Source organism: Vulpes lagopus, chromosome 2 (assembly GCF_018345385.1).
Source record: "Vulpes lagopus strain Blue_001 chromosome 2, ASM1834538v1, whole genome shotgun sequence".
In the NCBI taxonomy this organism is placed as follows: Eukaryota; Metazoa; Chordata; class Mammalia; order Carnivora; family Canidae; genus Vulpes; species Vulpes lagopus.
The window spans coordinates 71,018,101-71,029,777 of record NC_054825.1 but is presented as its reverse complement, the minus strand read 5'-3'; the positions used below and the strand labels follow the sequence as shown (position 1 = coordinate 71,029,777).

The 11,677-nt window shown below is 38.0% G+C and overlaps 1 protein-coding gene and 1 pseudogene across 2 annotated transcripts in view; one reads left to right on the top strand and one right to left on the bottom strand.

Annotated features, from left to right (window-relative positions):
• FRMD5 (FERM domain containing 5) overlaps window positions 1-11,677 on the bottom strand; it is a 334,543-nt gene that overhangs the window by 260,782 nt on the left and 62,084 nt on the right. The window lies entirely within an intron of this gene.
• Window positions 6,889-7,552, top strand: LOC121484261 (annotated as a pseudogene).

Here is an 11,677-nt window from a genome sequence, read left to right as displayed (position 1 = left end):
GGTATGACAGAGCTTTGTATAGTTTATCCTCTAAGATTATTTTTTAAATTATTTTTGTTGATTTATCATTTATTAGATTTATAAAGCACTTCTTCTCCAAAATAGATCCCCAATCTCCCCAAGACCTAAGAAAGGTAGTAAACAGTAATTCTCTCCCTAGTTGACAACTGGGAATAAATTAGTAGTATGAATGGTCTCAAGGTTCCTCATGAAATCAGTTACTATGTTAAAAACCGAGCGCCTCAGACTTCAGGCCTAGAGGGAACACCCACCATAACCTACTGGTTCTATTTCAAGCTGCCACTTTTTTCCTTTTTTTCAGTTTTAACAGTACTGAAAAATGTTAATTGTCTAATATTAAAGCTTGATTTTAGGCAATTTGAGGCACCTTAAGGTTTCTCTGGCCTTTCAAATGGAATATCCCTGGAAGGGATAATACTTCTATTCCTTTTACAGAAGGTAAAAATGAGAGTTTCGTTTCAGCTCCTTTCATAAAACAAGTTTTGCTAATGGATGAGAGAGAGGGCAATTTACGCATTAGCAGCGATGCCATCAATGCCATCTCGTGGGAAGAATGTGAGGAGAAAAGCCCTTGATTGAGAAGCTAGAATCACAGAGAATAACTTTGTCTACTTCATATTTTGGTGTTTTTGTTTTTTTTTTTAAGAATAAGGTAGGTAGAGTATGAGAGGACAAAAGCACCCAACCCATCATGGGTTCTCCTGGAATATAAAGCTCCAGGAGCAGAGATTCCCATCTAAGAAGCTTAGGCTTTATCCTGACAAAAATGGAACCATTAAATGAGTCCAAGACGAAGAGTGCCATGAGCATACTGAGTTTTGGAAAGATCTCTCTGGCATCACTGTGCTGGTTAAATAGGAAAGAGCTATCTAGAGGCAGGGAAACTAGGTAAGATGCCACTGTAGTTCACACAAGCAGAATTTGGTATTGTTCATTTAATATATGATAAGAAATCAATAGCAACTCAATGTTGAAGAATCACCACTTACGAAATGAAATAACTGAATATTAGTATTGAAAATTCTATCTGGATCCATACTTTGCTTGGCACATCTGTGTATCTTTATGATTATTTTTAAAAAATTAACCAGAAAATTAATCTTTTGTGGTGATTAAGAAATTATCTCAGAAAAAAAATCTCAGAAAATCAGTTTACTAAACTATAATAAAGAAATATAAAAAGGAGGGATCCCTGAGTGGCTTAGCGGTTTGGCGCCTGCCTTTGGTCCTAGGCATGATCCTGGAGTCCCAGGATCAAGTCCCGTGTCGGGCTCCCTGCATGGAGCCTGCTTCTCCCTCTGCCTGTGTCTCTGCGCCTCTCTCTCTCTCTCTCTGTCTCTCATGGATGAATAAAATCTTCAAAAAAAAAAAAAAAGAAATAAAGAAAGAAATGCAAAAAAATTGGAACAAAGTATAAAGGTTTGTTATGCAAAAATGTAAAAGAAATATACAATTATGTAAGGGCAACACCTAAAAATCACTCTTAAGTAGTCAAAGGAGAGAAAACAAATTGAAAAAAGAAATACAAATAGGAAAGGAATCATATGAGAAAAAACAGTTAGGCTTTTTTAAAAAGATTTTATTTATTCATGAGAGACACAGAGAGAGAGGCAGAGAGATAAGAAGTGGGAGGAGAAGCAAGCTCCATGCAGAGAGCCCAATGTGGAACTCAATCCTGGGATCTCAGGATCACGCCCCCAGCCAAAGGCAGATGCTCAACCGCTGAGCCACCCAGGCATCCCTAGAGTTAGACCTTTAGATTTCAAGTACTACTGCTTAAAACATAAATTATAAAATCTGATGTTACCTGGGCTGGACTTTGACTTAGTGACATCATTTATTTGTTCAATCAATCTTTCTGAAAAATAATTAGTAATATGTAACAAGAACTATAAGACTGTTCATATTTAAGATTTTATTTATTTACTCATTTGAGAGAGAGCAGGGAGAGGGGGGAGAGGGAGAGAGGGAGAGGGAGAAAGAGAGAAAATGAGCAAAGGGATGGAGCAGAGCAAAAAGGAGAAGCAGAACTCCCCGCTGAGCAGGGAGTCTGATTCAGGATTTGATCCCAGGACCCTGAGATCATGACCTGAGCCAAAGGCAGATGCTTAACTGACTGAGCCACCCAGAGGCCTCTACTATTCACATTTTTGTACAATAATTCCAACTGGCAATATTAGGAGTGTAAAGAAATATTCAACACCCTAAAAAAGGAAAGAAGGATAGAAGTAAAGAGGGAGGGAGGAAGGGAAGAAAGAAGAAAAATAATCTATATAGAGACGTTCTGAGATATGCTATTTAGATTAGTGAAAAACTAGAAATCATTCAAGTACCCCTCAGTGGAAGAATGGTTTAAGAATTATGATATATCAGTAAGACAGTATTTGTCACAGAGTTTAAAAACACATCTGTTGACAAAGGAGGGCAATTAACGTGGAAAGATAAAAGTAAAATTTTGTTTTTATTGTATTCTTTTTGCTGTGAAGTCACTTATTCCTGAAAAGGGTACTTTTCCTGCTTATCAGTGAGCATGTCACAAGTGTCAGAATCGAAAGCTTACTGAAATTAAGAAAGAGAAACTTACTATCTTCATCCTCGTCTCTGGCTCTTTCATAGAAAAGGAAATGGATCTGACAAGACTGGTTTTCGGAGCCATTTTGATTATTCCCTTAGTAACCTGTGCTCCTGTAAGTGATACCAAGCTAGATGTTACATGATTTGCTCCAGTTTCTTTCTAAATGCAGAGGTTAAGCTGATTTTTAAATCCCCTTGCTTTACCTCCGGGCCTTTGGAATTGAGGATAAAGCTTCAGCTATAACTTCTGAGATCTTGAAATTCTTAGACCCAAGAAGGGAGAAGCTTGGTCTGATGAATACTAACTACTTCTGACTTGACATTCAGATGAAATAAAGGCTCTTTTCTTACTTCTAAAGAAAAAAAGAGAAAATATGAAGATGATAAAATCTCACTCTCATCTATCTTTAAAATTCCACCATCATTTTTATGACCTCTTTTGTGGCACTTTTTGTGTGTCAGTGATCACTGAATAAAGCACCTTGACTCACCCATCTTGGCACAATAGTCCCTTTCCTGTCATTTGGAACGGATCCACTGCTGTACCATCATCACTAACTTCACCATAAGCATAACCTGAACAGTGAAGCCTAGCACATCTTGGCCTTTCCTGAGTATATCTAAAAGCAATAGAAAGCTTTTTAAAATGTAAGTGGTCTTATCAGTAAGTTCCATAAATTACCTTTCACTTGAAGAAATTCCCACAGAGTTGCAATCAGATGCTATCAAAAAACCAATGTAAGTCAGGTCAGCCACTTCAGTGATTTTGCTGGACAAATGTATCATAAGTACACCAAAGTCTCATTAAAAGTTCACCTCTCTGAGCCTTCTCCCAAGTGATAATCATACTAGGATCATTTTCTCCTTTTCTCTGATACATGTCTTATGATATTAAAATGACACAATCCAGCTTGGTGAGCTTAAAGGAAAAAATTCAAGAAATATGGCTCCAAGTGACAGCTTTGAAATCCAGGCTGAGTCTTTGAGATAATGGCATTTCCCTATGATGGGTACTATGTTCCATAGATTTTTATTTAACTTTCTTCTTTGCCACAGTAGTTACTTGAAATCAAACTTTATGATAAGAAACTAAAATGTCAGGCATCCAGGTGGCTCATTTGGTTAAGTGTCTGCCTTTGGGTTCCAGTCATGATCCCAGGGTCCTGCGCAGTGAGGAGCTTGCTTCTCCCTCTCCCTTGCCCCTATCCTTGCTTGTGCTCTCTCCCCCTCTCTCAAATAAATAAAATCTTAAAAAAAAAAAACCTTAAAATGCATAAATACAATAAGTCTTTAAAATAATCTAAGTTTGTATGTATCAGGACATGCTGAAACTGAACGTTCTTAAGACTAAGGTATATTTAAATGAGCGTCATACAGTTCCTAAAAAAGTGTAGGCATCTAAAAAACATTTAACTTCTTTTCTGTCTACACTAACATGATCCTTTCATATACCTTTGCAGGAGCATCACCTCATCCTGTTGACCAGGAACCAACTCCTTAATCTGAGTTTCACATTCCTGTCACTGCACTTCAAGGACCCTCACCTCTCCTTTCTCTTCCATAGACTAATTCCTTAGTAGACACTATCTAGTCCTTGGAGTGCCTGGCCAGCTCAGTCAGTGGAGTATGTGACTCTCAATCTCATGGTCTTGAGTTCAAGCCCCCTGTTGGGTGTAGAAATTCCTTTAAAATAAAATAAAAATACCCTTTTAAAAAAGAGTATATCTCGTCTTCATTCTCTTTACCAGTGCATGATTCTATCTTTGTCTCTTGGTTGTCTCATATACTATGTCCATCTCTCTCTCTCAGCTGGCCAATCCTTCAACTGCCATCATATAAATCATTTTGGAAATTAGCCTTCCTCACAAAGACTTTCCCAAGTAACTGGAAGCGAAGGGAGCAGTCCAGCCACTGGACTAATTAGTCTAATAAACTCTCCTCATACCAATCATTGGGCACCACTGCATTCGTGCATTGTAAACACTAAGTATCTGTTCGATATTTGATCCTAATGAGTATTCATTCATTCTGTGATTGTTCACTTTACATCACAAACACCCACAGAGGAGCACTCTCTCTTATATAGAGAACATGTTTCACACAGAGTCATTTAATAAACACTTTTTTATTATGAAAGTCATAATATCCAAATTCCAATCTGGAGTGTTCAGTGTTTATTCCAGAAACTGAAAAGGGCTGACTAGCTATCACCAACCCTCATTTCCATGACTACCAAACAATCTCAACTTCACTGTTTTTGGCTCTCTTCTCCCTCACCAATCAATACCCATTAATAAAAATAACCCAACCAGATGTCATTGTCATTCTAAGAGAATAAACTTTCAGTAGTATGAGAGAGACAGCTAGAGGAATCTGGCTTTTCTACTATGCCTCCACTCTTACTTACACTTCCATTTTAATTATTTAATTTCCTCAGGAGCTGTCAAAGCAGAAGAAAAGTTAAAATTTCACCCCCAATGTAAAGATGGCATCATGGTAATCATATTTTAATAATTCTTCTGAGAAAAAAGAGTAATTATCAAAAAATACCCAAGATAATTATTTCTAGGTCCACATTATTTAGTGCTAAAAAGTTAAGAAATTTTCACAAAGAACTATCATTAGAAAAGGAACAGGATCATGAAGTTGGTTAAGATATAAGCTAGGTATAAATCACTGGATTACAAAATTGGTATTCATCATTGAGCAGTTTAGGGGATTCCTAGCTATGTGCTTACTTAAGCAAAGTGCTATCATTATTCAACAATTTAAAAGAAAAGAGATGTACAACAAATAACCTGACTACCTCTACAACCTCTCCTACCATTCCCAACATCTCACTTTTTACTGAGCATGATGGAAATCTAATGGAATTAACTGAAGATTGAATTTTTTTTAAAAAGGACTGATTTTTTAAAAGATTTTATTTATTTATTCATGAGAGACACAGGCAGGGGGAGAAGCAGGCTCCTCGTGGGGAGCCTGATGTGGGACTCAACTCTAGAACCCAGGAATCACGACCCAAGCCAGAGGCAGACACTCAGCCACTGAGCCACCCAGGTGTCCCAAGACTGAAGTTATTTAGATCTTGACAAAACTGATGAAAGACTGAGGATGGATGGATGGATGGATGGATGGATGGAAGGAAGGAAGGAAGGAAGGAAGGAAGGAAGGAAGGAAGGAAGAAAAAGAAAAGACAAGACCAACACAGAGCGAATAATGTAGTAAGAAGTCTCTGCCTCAATGGGAAGAGAAGGCATATATATGGAAGGCATTCAGACTTTTGAAGAAAGGTAGTGTTAACAGCAAGGAGTAAAATGTTAGTGGAGGTACAATGCCCTTACAGAGAAAGAAATCAACAATATTGGGCATAAAACACTTCTACATTAGAAAATCTCAGCAGGGGGGTCAGCCCGGGTGGCTCAGCGGTTTAGTGCTGCCTTCAGCCCAGGGCTTGATCCTGGAGACCCGGAATCGAGTCCCCATATCAGGCTCCCTGCATGGAGACTGCTTCTTCCTCTGCCTATGTCTCTGCCCCTCTCTCCCTCTCTCCCTCTCTCTCTCTCTCTCTCTCTCTCTCTCTCTCTCTCATAAATAAATAAATAAAATCTTAAAAAAAAAAAAAAGAAAAAGAAAATCTCAGGGGTCCCTGGCTGGTCACTCGGTGGAACATGTGACTCCTAATATCAGGGGCATGAGTTCAAGCCCCATGTTGAGCATAGAGCTTACTTAAAAATAAAATAAAATAAAATCGAATAAAATAAAAATCTCAGGTCAGTCCTATTTTGAAAGAGATAAGAACACAAAAACAGACTACAGGCTAACTTTAATCCAAGCAATTCTTAAGGATCGATGTCAATTATATCAGAAAAACGTACAAGTTGCTCTTATTTTTCCCCAGTCCAAAATGAACAGAGATCCCTAGCTTACATGTCATTTTAAAAAGTCAATTCAAGAAACTACGTATAGTAAAAAAGAATTTTGTCTCTACAAACTTTAATTTTAGTGCACTTTTATAAGTATTCCACAAACCTGAAACCTGACCATTTTGATTTACTATAAGTCAGACTCTGCCACTGCAAGAAGCATTGTCCCAAAAATACAATAAGCAAAAGAATCACATAATCCCCAGGGCTATAGAACAATAGCAACAACTTTATGCTGTGACTGAGGAATCCAGTGTGGAGTGGCAGCAATTCCTATACTTGTGTCTTTACCCTGCCATCTATACCTCAAAGGCATTTTTTTAATTTAAAATAAACAAAAAGTGGCTTTGCCGCATCTATTGCGAAAATGAAGACCATTCTCAGCAATCAGACTGTTGACATTCTAGAAAATGTCGACATCACCCTGAAAGGACACACTGTGATCATGAAGGGCCCCAGAGGAACTCTGCGAAGGGACTTCAATCACAACAATGTAGAACTCAGTCTTCTTGGAAAGAAAAAGAAGAGGCTCAGAGTTGACAAATGGTGGGGAAACAGAAAATAACTGGCTACCATTTGCACGATCTGTAGTGCGAACAGTAGCCAGATACAGAACATGACCAAGGGTGTTACACTGGGCTTCCGTTACAAGATGAAATCGGTGTATGCTCACTTCCCCATCAACGCTATTATTCAGGAGAAGGGTTCTCTTGTTGAAATCTGAAATTTCTTAGGTGAAAAATACATTCACAGGGTTCAGATGAAGCCAGGTGTTGCTTGTTCTGTATCTCAAGCCCAAAAAGATTAGTTAATTCTTGAAGGAAATGACATTGAACTTGTTTCGAACTCAGCTGCTTTGATTCAGCAAGTGACAACTGTTAAAAACAAGGATATCAGAAAATTTTTGGATGGTATCTATGTTTCTGAAAAAGGAACAGTTCAGCAGGCTGATGAATAAGATCTCAGTTGTCCAGCAACAGAAACAGCAAGATGCCAGATGATTTTGCAGACTTATTTGTGATACCTTAAGAATGCAATAAAACTATACTGATCTGGGAAAAAAATAAAAATAAAAAATAAAATAAACAAAGAAGTGAAAATAATCCTTAGAGATTCCCTGCAGTTGCCAGATGATGATATAGCTCAATTTCCGCTTCAATATCCCATTAACTCCAAACAAGGAACGACAGCTTAAAGTCATTTCCAAGGACATCAAGAGATACTGCAGGATAAGCTTTTAGAATGAAGCTCCTCCAATAGTCCACACCACAAAAATAGACCTAACCAGAGCCCAGAACAGAAGGAACAGACTTTTCCTCTGTGATTTTCACAGTACTGTGCTTCTTCCAGCAGAAAGGTCATGCTTTGACGCATAGCATTTCCCCAGGTTAGTGACTAGGACCCTTCCCATGGGTGGACTTCTGGCAAGGAACAAATGAGCCATAGGCAAAACAAATATCTCGGTAAACTCTTATAATAGGTGTTCCCCAAGGAACTCCAGCTTGGGATCTGCAGCCAATGACACTACTTCCAGGTAGGTTGTCCTACTACCAGAATCATTCTCTGCCCTCTAAACCCATTACACCTCAGCAGGTTGCTACCATTTGTCACCAGTACCACTTCTGTGCCCTCATGCAAGGTGAGACCCATGATGGCATCTCTGTCAACCCCTGGGGAAACAGGACTTGCCACTGGATTAGAAAAGGTCTGCTTTATCTCCATTGCTTTCTTTGCCATACAGGCAATGCAGATTAGATCCCCAGGACCCTGACTACATTCCTTTCCACCTCTTTTTCTAAGTATTATACCTCAGACTCACTACTCCAAGGTAGTTCCAAGTGAGACTTATATACTACAAAGGGAAAGCTGTTCTTGGATGACTTTGGGCAACTAAAGAGAAAAAGGTAAGTCTAGTGGAGACCAAGCAAAATAAACTTTGCTCAAAGTTCTAGAAAATAACTCTAGAAGAACTCTTTCCATAACATGTATTATTTGTTAGAAATGTGAAGCCTATTTGAAAATTTGTTAAGCTTAGCACTTCAGAAGATACGTATTTTTTCCGAAACTTTGAAAAGCTACACAAGTTACAGGAGACTAACAGGTTTACAGCGATATGGATCAACTGGGGATGAACTAAAAGGGAGAGAATATAGCATTCCTTGGGTATCTTTCCATTATTAGAACTTCAAAGCAGAGGATATACAGATATACACATTTACTTACAACTCTAAAGCAAGCAGAAACCAGCTTGACATAAACCAGTTGTGTTAACACTAAAAAGAAATTCTTTTTTCTATGCTATCAATTTTATAGTAACATCACTGCCAGAAAATACATACATAGATACATACACACAGCTTTGTTTCTTTGGCACAGATGACCTCTACTGACCAAAGGATAAATCCAAACCAGATTGTAGCCTTAGAGCTATCCAAATTTCTTGTCAGAAGTCTAACCAAAAACCTATCTAATGTTTTCAAGGGGATCCCTGGGTGGCTTAGGGGTTTAGCCCTTGCCTTTGGCCCGGGGCATGATCCTGGAGTCCCGGGATCAAGTCCCACATCAGGCTCACTGCATGGAGCCTGCTTCTCCCTCTGACTGTGTCTTTGACCCTCTGTGTCTCTCATGAATAAATAAAATCTTTAAAAATAATAACCCTTCAACTGCAATTCACAAAGCCTATAAACCTTACTGTATTGCCAAGACAGAGCTATCTTTTCATTCAAATAAGTATCAAAAAGTAATTATTAACTATCTTGGTGAGGAATCTTTAAAATTACTTAATTAAAAAAATAACAATTTAAAAAGTATGGTTTTATGGGGGGGGTTGTAAGATTTTTATTTATTTATTCACGAGAGACAGAGAGACAGAAAGAGAGAGAGAGAGAGAGAGAGAGAGGCAGAGACATAGGCAGAGGGAGAAGCTGGCTCCATGCAGGGAGCCCAATGTGGGACTCAGTCCCGGGACTCCAAGATCACTCCCTGGGCCGAAGGCAGGCACTCAACCGCTAAGCTACCCAGACGTCCCTTAAAAAGTATGTTTTTAGAGAAATTAACAATGAAAAAAATAAGGAAATAAGAGAATTACTAAATAGGACTTAATTCTGACAAGCAAGAAAGAATAGGTTGGTAGTAAAAAAATGACAAAAATCTTCAAAGCCACCTATGTGAAATTCAAATATCTAATGACCAAAAAATATAACTGTGGTTGTATTAGATATACAGTTTAAAGTTTAAGAAAATACCAAAAGTTCTGAGTGGCATGTCTGGGTAGCTCAGTCGATTAAGCATCCGACTCTTGATTTCCACTCGGGTCATGATCTCAGGATCAAGAGATGGAGTCCCATGTCAGGCTCCATGCTCAGTTGGGAGTCTGCTTGAGATTCTCTGTTTCTTCCTCTGCCCCCTCCCCCTGCTTGCTCTCATGCTCTAAATAAATAAATAAACAAAAAAAATATTTTTAAAGTTGAAGTAGATCAGATACAAGCCAATGTTTAGAGATCATGAAAAAGGTTTTGAGTCCCAGAGGCCTGAAAAAATAAAAATAAAAATAAAAATTTCAACTATACAATCAGTTAAAGAAAAGGAAAAGATCTCTAAGTTGGTGTGTATAGACAAGAAACCCCATGAAGCACCCAAATGTTAAAAGAATGTGTTCAAAACGTACAAATAAAAAAAGCACATGGCCAAAATGAAATATACAAAAGACCAGCAAGGATTTATGTAAAGAATGCCTGGAAGGTCAAAGTCCAAAATGAGCTAAGATTCATGAAGACAATCATGCTCAGAGGACAATAATAAGAGCTCTTCCTAGATGCATAGGAAGTGGGGAAGATAAGGAAAATAGAAGACCATTGTATAAGGCAGAGAAAAAAAGAAGCAGTTTCTGTTTCATCTCTTTATCCAGATTGAAATTCAACTTGACAAGGACAGAAAAACCTTGATTAGAAAGAAATAAAGCAAACAAAAAAATTCCATGTACAGAGTAAAGGACTACTCAAATTTATTCACTTATTGAGCACCTATGTCCCAGGTTCTGTTCCAGGCCTTGAGCATTTAACAGTGAACAGAATCAAATCTGCGGTTTGATTGCACTTACATTCTAGTAAACAGTCAACAAATAAATACAGAGTATTCAGTAGTGATAATATTTTGAAGAAAAATAAAGCAGGTAAGAGGATAGAGGGGTACTATTTAGATAATCTGTGAGGGCCTTTCTGAGAAGGCATTTCAGCAGTGACTTGAATGAGGCGTGGATACAAGCCATGGGAGAAAGGCCCTGCAGGCCCAAGCAACAACAAATGCAGGGCAGAATGAGTTGACAGAATGTTTAAGTGAGAAACAGCAAGAGGGGAACTGTGTGTACAGAATGGAGGGAGCAAGGGAAGGAGCAACAAGAAATAAAACTGACTATGGAGGGCCCCACAGGCTTCACACTGCATGAGGTGAAAAGCCTTTGGAGTATTATAGCAAAGTAGACATGTGATTTGACTTGTAGGTTCAAAGTATCTCTCTGGCTACTGTGGAAAGGAGATATTTAGGAATAAGCATGAAAAATAACCAGACAAAGTAGGAGGCTCTTGGAACACCAGGACAGGGATGATAGTGGCTAAATGAGTTTAAGTCCCCAAGTAAATCTAAACTACATCTCGGAGTACCTAAAAAATGTACAGATGTTATTCACACAACCAATCTCAATCACTTTTCATATCTCACAAAGAACAAGAGTGGTGCCAGAAACCTAGAAATAAGTGTTTTCCCCGTTTTCACAAATGGAGGAGAAAAGAGGCAGATTCCAGATATTAGGAGTCAAAACAAGACTCCCATGAACAAAACAAGCCCAACTGGTTTTATTTTCTCCAAGAAAGTATCAACCACTTCCAATTTTTTTATTATTACTTTCTAGTCTTTATTCTTCACATATATAATTTTTCAAAGTTGTAATTATAACATAGACACATTTTTATTGCATAACTATTTTAGATTCCTTATATTATAAGCATTACTCTGTGTTGTGACTCTGGTATAATTTTTTAAGTAATTGCAAATGAAAGGGAACAAAAAGGCAAGTTTGTAGATAAGGCATGAAATTTTCAGGATATTTCTGCTAATTTCCTGAACTACAGTTACAATATTACTTAAAATACAAACGTCAT